The sequence below is a fragment of the Carassius gibelio genome, chromosome B14 (assembly GCF_023724105.1).
Source record: "Carassius gibelio isolate Cgi1373 ecotype wild population from Czech Republic chromosome B14, carGib1.2-hapl.c, whole genome shotgun sequence".
Taxonomy (NCBI): Eukaryota; Metazoa; Chordata; class Actinopteri; order Cypriniformes; family Cyprinidae; genus Carassius; species Carassius gibelio.
Genome location: NC_068409.1, coordinates 7,181,463 through 7,193,305, shown reverse-complemented (window position 1 = coordinate 7,193,305; position 11,843 = coordinate 7,181,463).

Below are 11,843 nucleotides of genomic sequence, written 5' to 3'. Positions count from 1 at the left end.
CTGTAGAAATATGCATAGAAAAAATGTTGGATTTTGGTTAATTTCACCATGAGTGGTGCATGTTCTCCAAAATGTCAAAAACTTTGCCAAGCTGTAACTCCCCCAAAACGGGGCCAAACTTCACCAAACTCGGGTCAGAGTAAGACCTCCAGAAGGCCTACCGAACACCGCTGGCCCCCCATCCATAACACCCCGGGGGGCGGAGTTATGGCCCCCCACATTTTTGATGGTCAAATGGAAGGAAGAGACCTAGCGACTTGAAACTGGGTGACTTGATAGCCCTCGATGGGCCCTCTCTGAAGCCACCTCACCAAAGTCAATAGAAACCCAGGGGCCAGAGTTACGGGCCCCCAAATGCAAAAAGTCCCAAAATTTGACCGGCCATAACTCACTCAAAAAGAGGGGAAAAAACACCAAACTCTGGTCAAAATTAGACCTTGGGGTCCTCTATCCGACGACACCGGCCCCAAGTCCCTGAACCCCCGGGAGGCGGAGATACGGGGCCCCAAAATTGGTGTCCATCCAATATGAATAACTGGCAAGTGGGACATGTGTCCACCTTAGATTTAACGAATGGCAATTCTATTAAATTTGATTTAATTAAATATATGCAATATTGTTGATCAAAACGCCTGCAGTGTACTCAGACATCTCAGCAGAGTCCATTAATGTGAGTTCTATCCCATAATAATGTAGAATTTCCATAGAAAAAATGTTGGATAATTTCACCACATTTGGTGCATGTCCACCCTCCATTTATGTGACTGCACATGTGTCCACATGCAGTTTATTAAATAGCAACTCTATTTAACTTTATTTATTTCAAATGTGTGCAATATTGCTAATGGAAACACCACTACTGTACTCAGCACGCTCAGCAGAGTCCAAAGATGTAAGTTTTATCACATAATACTGTAGAATTTGCATAAAAATGAATGTCCACGGGAGCATTACGGAGGTCCCGCTGAAGAAATTGTAAATGGACATTTAAAAAAAAAAAAAACCTCCCATTTTCCATTTATTCAGCGCGCCCTCCATAATGGTTCCGTGGACAGATACATTTTAGCGATTTCGTGGTTGAAGTCCCATCAGCTGTACTCTGCAAGCTCCGAGGAATCCATTTTTGTAAGTTTTATCCCATAATACTGTAGAAATATGCATAGAAAAAATGTTGGATTTTGGTTAATTTCACCAAATGTGGTGCATGTCCACCGGCAATTTATTTGAACCCCATTCAAGTATATGGCAGGTGAGACTTTTTTAGATCGGTGGGTCCAGGGGCCACCCTGAGTGAGCTGCCGAAAGCCCGGGGCCCTAAGGCGAGGGAAAAATGCCTGAGGATATGTGTCCTTCTGCACAAAATCTCTCCCTCAGCCCTCTCTGACTCTTACATGATCAGAGCCTTTTGAGAGATTTCAGGGTGCCGGACAGGTATTTTTTTTTCAAGGTCCTACAGCTTCGTGCTTCGGGGACATGGGAGAGGGGCCCCTGAGATGTGAGAATCTCGAATCTGGGGGCCCTACGACCCATCGTCTCTGAATGGTGGATGTCCCCCCTCTAATGTAAACGCGTACCAGGTTGGTGGACACACGCTCACTTTTTTGTCCCTTTGACCCCTCAAAAAGGTCGTAGGGCCACCAAACTTCTCTGCCCGGTCAAGGGGGTCCCCATGAGGCAAACATACCAAATTCGGCCCGATCGGACCCCGGCGAGCCATGTCCACGAAACCGCTAGGCCGAAATCATTCAAGTAAATGGCAGGTGTGATTTTTTTAGAAACGTCCTAGGGGCCCCAAATTTGGAACGGTGGCTCCTGAGGGCCCCTAGAACGTGCTGTCAAAAGCACCTCCCATCGAAACGCGTACCGGTTTGGTGGACTTGGGGTCACTTCTGTGACCGTTCGAACCCTAAAGAAGGTCGTAGGGCCACCAGACTTACGTGCCCGGTCGAGGGGATCCCCACGAGACACATATCCGAAATTCGGCCCGATCGGACCCTTGCGAAATGTGTCCACGAACCAGGTAGGCCGAACCCATTCAAGTAAATGGCAGGTGGGACTTCTATAGAAAAGACCCAGGGGTCCGAAACTCGGATCGGCGGGTCCAGGGGCCACCCCGATTGAGCTGCCGAAAGCGCGGGGCCCCGGGGCCCTCACGCGACGTGTCCACGAATCCGCTAGGCCGAACGCAAGGGAATAAATGGCAGGTGGGATTTGTTTAGAAATGTCCCAGGAGTCCCAAACTTCACAGCGGGGTCCGTGGGGCCCCCCCAGCAACCCCACAGAGACCGCTTGCGTCGACGACCCCGAAACGGCCACCTCTGGGACCCTTTTGGGAACGTTCCGTAAAAATAGTGGAAAAGTGGACAAATAGCGGTTCCGTGGGACCGGGAGTCCGCGTCGAGGGTCCTCGGCGATCGAGGGTCCGATCCGCGACAACAATGGTTAAATGGACAAATAATGGGTCCGTGGTCACGGGGGTCCGCACAGCGAACCCATATGGCGGGTGGACGAAATGTGGCTCGCTGGGATGCGACCCTAGAACGGCCCCGGCCATTCATTTAATGGGAAAAAGGCCAAATAATAGGGTTCTGGGAGCGAATACCCCCATTGGCCAGCAGAACGATGGAAAAGGACGTTTATAGGGTTCGTGGGAGTGGGGGTGGGGGGGGACTCTCCCGGTGGTCAAGACCACCCCCTAGAGGTGTCCAAACTAGGTTTACTGTGGATTCCCTACGGAAGGGGGGGGGGGGGGGGGGGTAGCCGACTCGTCCCGTTGGCCAGTTTTCTAAAGGACAAAGTGGATCCAAATTAAGAGTACAATCCCTTCGTACCATTATGCGGTATGTGGCAATTTAAATGAATGGGGTTTTTTCCACGAACCCATTAAATGTACTTCCTCAAGAAAGTAACTCGTAGTTTTGAACGCAAATGGAGAAAAACTTAGAAGTTTTTAGAATTGCATGGAAAAACAGTATGTCCAGTTATAGACAGGCTCTAAAAACTGCTATGGCAGAGCATATACACAAACTCATTGAAAATAACCAAAACAATCAAAGGTTTTTATTTAGCACAGTGGCTAAGTTAACAAATTACCAGATGCCACCTGATTCAAATATTCCACCAACGTAAAATAGTAATGACTTTATGAATTTCTTCACTGATAAAATAGATAACATTAGAAATACAATAGCGAATGTAGATTCTACAGCGTCCAACACTTCAGTTTCATCCATCGCACCCAAAGATAAACTGCAGTGCTTTACAACTATAGGACAGGAAGAGCTAAATAAACTTATCACTGTATCTAAACCAACAACATGTTTATTAGATCCTGTACCCACTAATTTACTGAAAGAGCTGTTACCTGTAGCCGAAGAACCGCTTCTCAATATCATTAACTCGTCGTTATCTTTAGGTCACGTCCCAAAACCATTCAAGCTGGCGGTTATCAAGCCTCTTAAGAAACCAAAACTAGATCCTAGTGTACTGGCAAATTATAGGCCTATTTCAAATCTTCCATTTATGTCTAAAATTTTAGAAAAAGTTGTGTCTGCTCAATTGAGCACCTTCCTGCATAAAAATGATCTGTATGAAGAATTTCAGTCAGGTTTTAGGCCCCACCATAGCACAGAAACTGCACTTGTTAAAATTACAAATGACCTGCTTCTTGCGTCTGATCAAGGCTGCATCTCATTTCTAGTCTTGATCTTAGTGCTGCGTTCGACACCATAGATCATGACATACTCATAGATCGATTACAAAACTATACAGGTATTCAAGGGCAGGCTCTAAGATGGTTTAGATCCTACCTATCCGATCGCTACCATTTTGTTTACTTAAATAGGGGGTCATCTCATTTATCATCAGTAAAATATGGAGTGCCACAAGGATCCGTCCTAGGTCCCCTTCTATTTTCAATATACATGTTGCCCCTTGGTAATATTATTAGAAAATACGGAATTAGCTTCCACTGTTATGCTGATGATACTCAGCTATATATCTCAACAAGTCCAGATGAAACTTCCCAATTATCTAAGCTAACAGAGTGTGTTAAAATTGTAAAAGTTTGGATGACAAATAATTTTCTCCAATTAAATTCGGATAAGACAGAGATATTAATTATTGGACCAAAAAACACTACACAGAATCTTGTAGATTACAATCTGCAACTAGACGGATGTACTGTTACTTCCTCTACAGTCAGAAATCTGGGTGTTATATTAGACAGCAGTTTGTCTTTTGAAAATCATATTTCTAATGTTACAAAAACTGCATTCTTCCATCTTAGAAACATTGCCAAGCTACGAAACATGTTATCTGTTTCTGATGCAGAAAAGCTAGTTCATGCATTTATGACCTCTAGACTGGACTATTGTAATGCACTTCTAGGTGGTTGTCCTGCTTCGTCAATAAACAAGCTACAGGTAGTCCAAAATGCAGCAGCTAGAGTCCTTACGAGGTCAAGAAAATATGATCATATTACCCCAATTTTACAGTCTCTGCACTGGCTACCTATTAAGTTCCGTATCAGTTACAAATTATCATTACTTACCTATAAGGCCCTAAATGGTTTAGCTCCTGCGTACCTAACTAGCCTTCTACCACGCTACAATCCATCATGCTCCCTAAGGTCACAAAACGCTGGACTTTTGGTAGTTCCTAGGATAGCAAAGTCCACTAAAGGAGGTAGAGCTTTCTCACATTTGGCTCCCAAACTCTGGAATAGCCTTCCTGATAATGTTCGGGGTTCAGACACACTCTCTCTGTTTAAATCTAGATTAAAAACACATCTCTTTCGCCAAGCATACGAATAGTGTAGTTGCATCTGATCAAATGTGCATTTTTATTCATTAGCTTGGGTTAAACTAATTTTACTTTGTTGGATCAGCAGCTATGCTAATGATGTCTCTATTTTGTTTCTATGTTTTGCCACGGGATTTACATCCCGTGGTAGCTAGGATTTACACAAGCTCCAGTCTGGATCCAGAACACCTGAGAAGAGATGATGCTGACCCTCAGAGGACCCCAGATGATGCTAACCTTGAATCAACAAACAGAACTAGCAATTATTGCTACATGTGTGACTGCATCATATAATAACTATTAATTAATAATATTGATAGTTCATCGTCTAGCTGACTACGTCTTGTATTATTATTATTATTTTTTTTTTTTCTAAAATCCTGTCAAACGTGCACAAACTACTAGGTACTACTAAATATTGTAGAAACATAATTTTCTGTAAAGTTGCTTTGTAATGATTTGTATTGTAAAAAGCGCTATACAAATAAACTTGAATTGAATCGAAAAGTCAGGTGCCCATTGACTTTCCAGAGTTGAGTCAGTTCCCGGTTGACCGTCTAGAGTCGAGTCAGGTGTTCATGGACCCTCCAGAGTCAGGGTTAGTCACCGTCGACCTTCCAGAGTCAGGGTTAGTTACCGTTGACCCTCCAGAGTCAGGGCTAGTTCCTGTTGACCATCCAGAGTCGAGTCATGTTCCAGTTGTTCCTCTTGAATCAAGTCAGATTCCTGTTGACCTTCCCGAGTAAAGTCAGGTGCCCGTTGACTTTCCAGAGTTGAGTCAGTTTCCGGTTGACCACCTAGAGTCGAGTCAGGTGTTCATGGACCCTCCAGAGTCAGGGTTAGTCACCGTCGACCTTCCAGAGTCAGGGTTAGTTACCGTTGACCCTCCAGAGTCAGGGCTAGTTCCTGTTGACCTTCCTGAGTCGAGTCAGGTTCCAGTGAACTCTCCAGAGTTGAGTCAGGTTCCAGTGAACTCTCCAGAGTCGAGTCAGGTTCCAGTGAACTCTCCAGGGTGGAGTCAGGTTCCAGTGAACTCTCCAGGGTCGAGTCAGGTTCCAGTGAACTCTCCAGGGTCGAGTCAGGTTCCAGTGTACTCTCCAGAGTTGAGTCAGGTTCCAGTGTACTCTCCAGAGTCGAGTCAGGTTCCAGCGAACTCTCCAGAGTCGAGTCAGGTTCCAGCGAACTCTCCAGAGTCGAGTCAGGTTCCTTCGAACTTTCCAGAGTCAGGGCTAGTCACTGATGACCTTCCAGAGTCAGGACTAGGCACCATGGACTTTCCAGAGACAAGGCTAGTCAGCGGTGATCTTCGAGGACTGAGTCAAGTCACCGGTGATCTTCGTCCTCCCGTTGGGCCGACCACAAGGACGTGGTGGTCTTCCGCTCTGCCCTGGGGGACTCTGGCATCGACCGCGGGGACGTGGTGGTCTTCCGCTCCGCCCTGGGGGTCTCCGGCCTTGACCACGAGGAGGTGGTGAACTTCCGCTCCGCCCTGGGGGGGCTTCTGCCGTGACCACATGGTGGTGATGGGCCACTGCTCCGCACGGGGGGGCATCACGTGATGTCCTTTATGGAACCATGTTTTTGTGTTTTTGTTTCTGTTGCTTTTCTATTTGTCTCCTTCTTTGGACCTGGACCTCCGTCCCTCCCCCTGATCCTCCGCTGGTCCACCTCCCTCCTGGACTCCTTGTTTTGTGTTACACTTCTCCTGTCTTTTATCTTTTTTTTGTCTGACTGTGCTTGTCTTTCCATTTTACCTGGTTGTCCTGTCTTTGCCTTTCCATTCTATCTGGTTCTCCTGTATCTGTTTTCTGACCCTCCGCCGCCTCTCCACCTCCCTCCTACCTCTTTATCTGTTGGGTTTTCCTGGGTTTCAGGTGGAGCATCTGGCAGCTGCTCCGTAGGGGAGGGGGTAATGTCACGCTGTCAGTCTCTGTTTTCCTGGGTGTTCCCTAGTGAGCTCACTTCTCCTTAGGCACTTCACCATAGGCACTTTAATTCCTCTAGTCTGGTCCTGTCTTCACAGTAATTGCACTCCAATTAATCGCACAGGTGCAGACAATCCTTTGTCGTTAGTCTCCTTATAAATAGCTGTCCTTCTCTGTTGTTTGTATGGAGTCCTTACCGTCTGTGTACTATGTTCTCGTCTCCCGAGACTTACCCTTGCCTTCTCGTTCTTCCGAGTTCCCATTCCGTTTAATCTGGTTCCCTCTTTTGTTTTGTTTTGTTCGTCACCTTGGATTGTTTGTTTTTGATTTACCCTTTTTGTTAATAAACATACCAGCATTTGGATCTACCCTCTCCTTGTGTTTTCCCTAAACACACATCGTCACAATTTTCTGCTTTTTGAGCTTTTTTGAGTGCCTACATTCAAATGGCCACAACTTCTCCAAATATTATCAGATTTCCATGTGTTACACATCGTTGGAAAGCTTGGAGACTACACTTTCAGAATCTGTGAATAACTCAAAATGCCCCATAACCGACTTGTGTCCCTACTTTCCGTGATTGGTCACATTTTTCATTTAAAATGGTGGGGGGGGGGGGGGGGGGGGGCGGGGGCGGGTGCCAGAGCATGTCAGGGGAGGCACAGGGAAAAATTATAATAAATAAAAAATATAATTGAGTTTAATTATTACAAGTATTTTTTATTATATTTGATATATTTACTTAAACGATACTAAAAAATAAAAAGTCAAAAATGTGAGAAACATTTTTCACCCAGAAGGCCGTAGCTGTGAATTTGCTGATGTTTGGTAAGCCCGCCAATACAGGTATATGCTTATTAATACAGTGGAGCGGTTTCTGGGTGATTCAAAGCCTTCAACTTCAGGGCTTAAACCCAAAAGATGACGATATGATGATCAGTATTTGAGTTTAGGATTTACGTGGACAGGCAAAGCACATACGACTGGAGAGATGTTAATTCTGCCGGCAGCAAAAGACCCGTGTTCCGTGATGCTAGGAGAGGCAGCGGCTTCTAAGCTCGATTCTGTTCCACGCTCTGACAACACAACAAGTCGGCGAATCTCACACATGACACAGGATGTGAAGGAGCAAGTGTTAGAGAGTGTCAGAAACAGCCCGTTTTTTTGCACTCCAGATCGACGAATCCACCGATTTGGCAAGCTGAGTGTGTGTGTGCGTGTGTGTGTTGGGGGGTGGGGGGTTAGTTACCGTTGACCCTCCAGAGTCAGGGCTAGTTCCTGTTGACCTTCCTGAGTCGAGTCAGGTTCCAGTGAACTCTCCAGAGTTGAGTCAGTTTCCAGTGAACTCTCCAGAGTCGAGTCAGGTTCCAGTGAACTCTCCAGGGTGGAGTCAGGTTCCAGTGAACTCTCCAGGGTCGAGTCAGGTTCCAGTGAACTCTCCAGGGTCGAGTCAGGTTCCAGCGAACTCTCCAGAGTCGAGTCAGGTTCCATCAAACTCTTCAGAGTCGAGTCAGGTTCCAGCGAACTCTCCAGAGTCGAGTCAGGTTCCAGCGAACTCTCCAGAGTCAGGGCTAGTCACTGACCTTCCAGAGTCAGGACTAGGTACCATGGATTTTCCTGAGACAAGGCTAGTCACCGGTGATCTTCGAGGACTGAGTCAAGTCACCGGTGATCTTCGTCCTCGCATTTGGCCGACCACAAAGACGTGGTGGTCTTCCGCTCCGCCCTGGGGGACTCTGGCCTCGACCACGAGGAGGTGGTGGTCTTCCGCTCCACCCTGGGGGACTCCGGCCTTGACCGCGAGGACGTGGTGGTCTTCCGCTCCGCCCTGGGGGGGCATCACTTGATGTCCTCCATGGACCCATGTTTTTGTGTTTTTGTTTTCTTTTGTTTTTCTGTCTGTCTCCTTCTTTGGACCTGGCCCTCCGTCCCTCCCCCTGATCCTCCGCCGGTCCACCACCCTCCTGGACTCCTTGTTTTGTGTTACACTTCTCTTGTCTCTGTCTTTCCATTTTTACCTGGTTGTCCTGTCTTTGTCTTCCCATTCCACCTGGTTGTTTGTCTCTGTTTTCTGACCCTCCGTCCCTCCCCCTAGTCCGCCGCCGCTCCACCTCCCCTCCTACCTTTTTTTTCTGTTGGGTTTTCCTGGGTTTCAGGTGGAGCATCTGGCAGCTGCTCCGTAAGGGAGGGGGTAATGTCACGCTGTCAGTCTCTGTTTTCCTGGGTGTTCCCTAATGAGCTCACTTCTCCTTAGGCACTTCACCATAGGCACTTTAGTTCCTCTAGTCTGGTCCTGTCTTCACAGTAATTGCACTCCAATTAATCGCACAGGGGCAGACAATCCTTTGTCGTTAGTCTCCCTATAAATAGCTGTCCTTCTCTGTTGTTTGTATGGAGTCCTTACCGTCTGTGTACCTATGTTCTCATCTCCCGAGACTTCCCCTTACCTTCTCGTTCTTCCGAGTTCCCGTACCGTTTCATCCGGTTCCCTCTTTTGTTTTTTGTTTGTCTCCTTGGACTGTTTATTTTGTATTCCCTTTTTGTGCAATAAATACCAGCAATTGGATCTTACCCTCTCCTTGTGTTTTTTTAAACACACAACGTCACACACACTAATTCACAAATTACTTCAGTTATTCAGTTATAAACATGCTTGACACTCGCTCTGAAGCTAAATAAACCAATATCCAGAGTTATTCAGTTACTCCTACACAGTTAGAAAAAGAGGTACAATACAGGTCCATTTTTGTTCCCTAAGGTACAAACTTTGCATATGTACCCTTAAAAGTACAAAAATGTATCTTTAAGGTACAATTGTGCACCTTTAAGGTACAATTATGCACCTTCCATTGTACATTGTGAGCTTTTCGAGGTGTAAGGTACATATTTGTCCCTTACATATTTGTACCTTAATGTTTAAATATAAAATGGCAGGAATTAGTGGATGCTGAAAATGTCATCTCTCAATATAGAAACACAAGTTAACCTATACTATCAAACTCAATAATTGTCAAACTAAATTAACTGTGAAGTTTTGAGATATGGGCAAAATAAATCAGAATGTGTAAAGTTTTGAGATATGGGCAAAATAAATCAGAATGTTTTTTGTGTGTGAAGTGTCCCTTTGAATCATTTTTAATCATGTTAATGAGGATTATGTAATCATTTATATCCACAAACAGTATTGAAGAATTTGATTTTCAAACCCTTTACCCTATTTATATTAGAATAAAACAGACAAATAATTGTTAACGCTTTAAGTTGTGTTCTATTGAAAGGATCTAGCTACAGGCTAACCAGAGTTTGACTCGGCGGAAGCATAAATATTGCAGCGCGGAAGGATACATGAGTGAATCGACAGTGATCCAACTGTCAGTCTCTGTCAGTGTCGATCAAAGGTGGGAGGATAGCCCTCCGACATTTATCCACGGAGGATATATATATATATATATATATATATATATATATATATATATATATATAATTTTTTCTTTTTTTTTGTCATGAAGCTCCGGTTGACTGCTCACTGACAGCATCAGTTGTTCCTCCATGTTGAATGAGTGACTCCTAGCAGGCTCCTGATTGGTTAACGCGGCGCGAATTGATGCCAAAGTTCAAATTTTTCAACTCGGGCGGCAGACGCGAATTCGCGTCAAACGTTTAAATGCACAAAAAGCACCATTCGCGCGAAACGCTCAATTCGCGTCATTCGCACAAACTTTTTCCCCATTGACTTACACTAACGTTACAGTCTAACATAATGTGCCTTTTTAAATTGTTGTATGTTGTTACCACAGTGGTGGTTAACATTGCTGTTTTTCTTTTCTCTATTGTCTAGATAATGATGTTGACGGAGAAGCAGTGGACTATGGATTGACTGAGAGGATGATTTCATGCCTCTTTGTTTTTTATATCAGACATGACATCCTAAACATTGTTACATTTTATTTTGGGATGTTACATTGTTTGGTTGTGAGATGAATTATTATTGAATCTGTGAATTAAACTGTTTTCCATTTAAGGACTAAATTAAATGTCTAAAATTCAGTTAGTTGTTGTTTGCCTTTATTTTCTTTCACTCCTTAAGGAATAAAAAAGAACTTTTTTGCCACCTAAAGGTACAAAATGGCTTTGTCACTGGGGCGGTACCTTAATGGGACAAAATTTTACCTTTTTCCAGAGGTACTTTATTGTACCTTTGTCTAAGGTACATTATTGATCCTCAAAGGTACAGTATTGGCCCTTAGAAGGTACATAAAAATAATGTACAAATTTGCTCCTCTGACTCAAGGTACAATAATGTAGGTACCACCCCAGTGACAAGCTTTTGTTCCTTAAAGGTACCGTTTTATACTTTTTTTTCTGAGAGTGTAACAGTACATTGACTGAACTGCTGAAAAGAAAGTGATGATGGGATGTGCTCGAGCAGAGCAGCTGGACTGAGTCTCCTGCTGCTGGGAGAAGGGATCACAGTATTTTAAGGGGCATAACATTTACGTCACATGCATGAGGCATTTGGCCATTCACAACGCAGTGGATAGCTGGCCAATCAGAGCACAACTTGCTTTTTCAGAAGAATGAGTTTCAGACATGTTTCAGAATGCAGAGCATAGAGGATAAACAATAATGTACATAAAATGGCAAATAATGTGTTTTTTAATCTTAAACAGCATAAACACATTGCATTACACTTAATACACAAAATAATGTTCTTTTTAGGAGCATCATATGACCCCTTTAAAATGAGTTTTATAGAAATGCTTATAAAATACAGCAGCAGATACATATTATCTTCACATTACCAATCTTTAAATAAATCTTGAAGTGCATGCTGTGCATTAGTCTCTATGTGCCACCTTTATTTTGCAGTGGACAAATAGAAATGCTACAAGGTAGACTGTTTATCACTTAACATAAATTCATTTGGTTTATATCCAGATGATTGTAACTAACAGGAGCATGTTGTAATGATGTTAGTGTCACTTTCAACTCATGGTCTGTATAAAGTGAGCCTTTTCTCTTTAGATTTGACTGTGATGTGTGTTTGCCTGGATTCACATTCACAGTTTCAGCAGTTTTTCATCATAATATCTGTGCTTTGTGTTTGATTCTCTC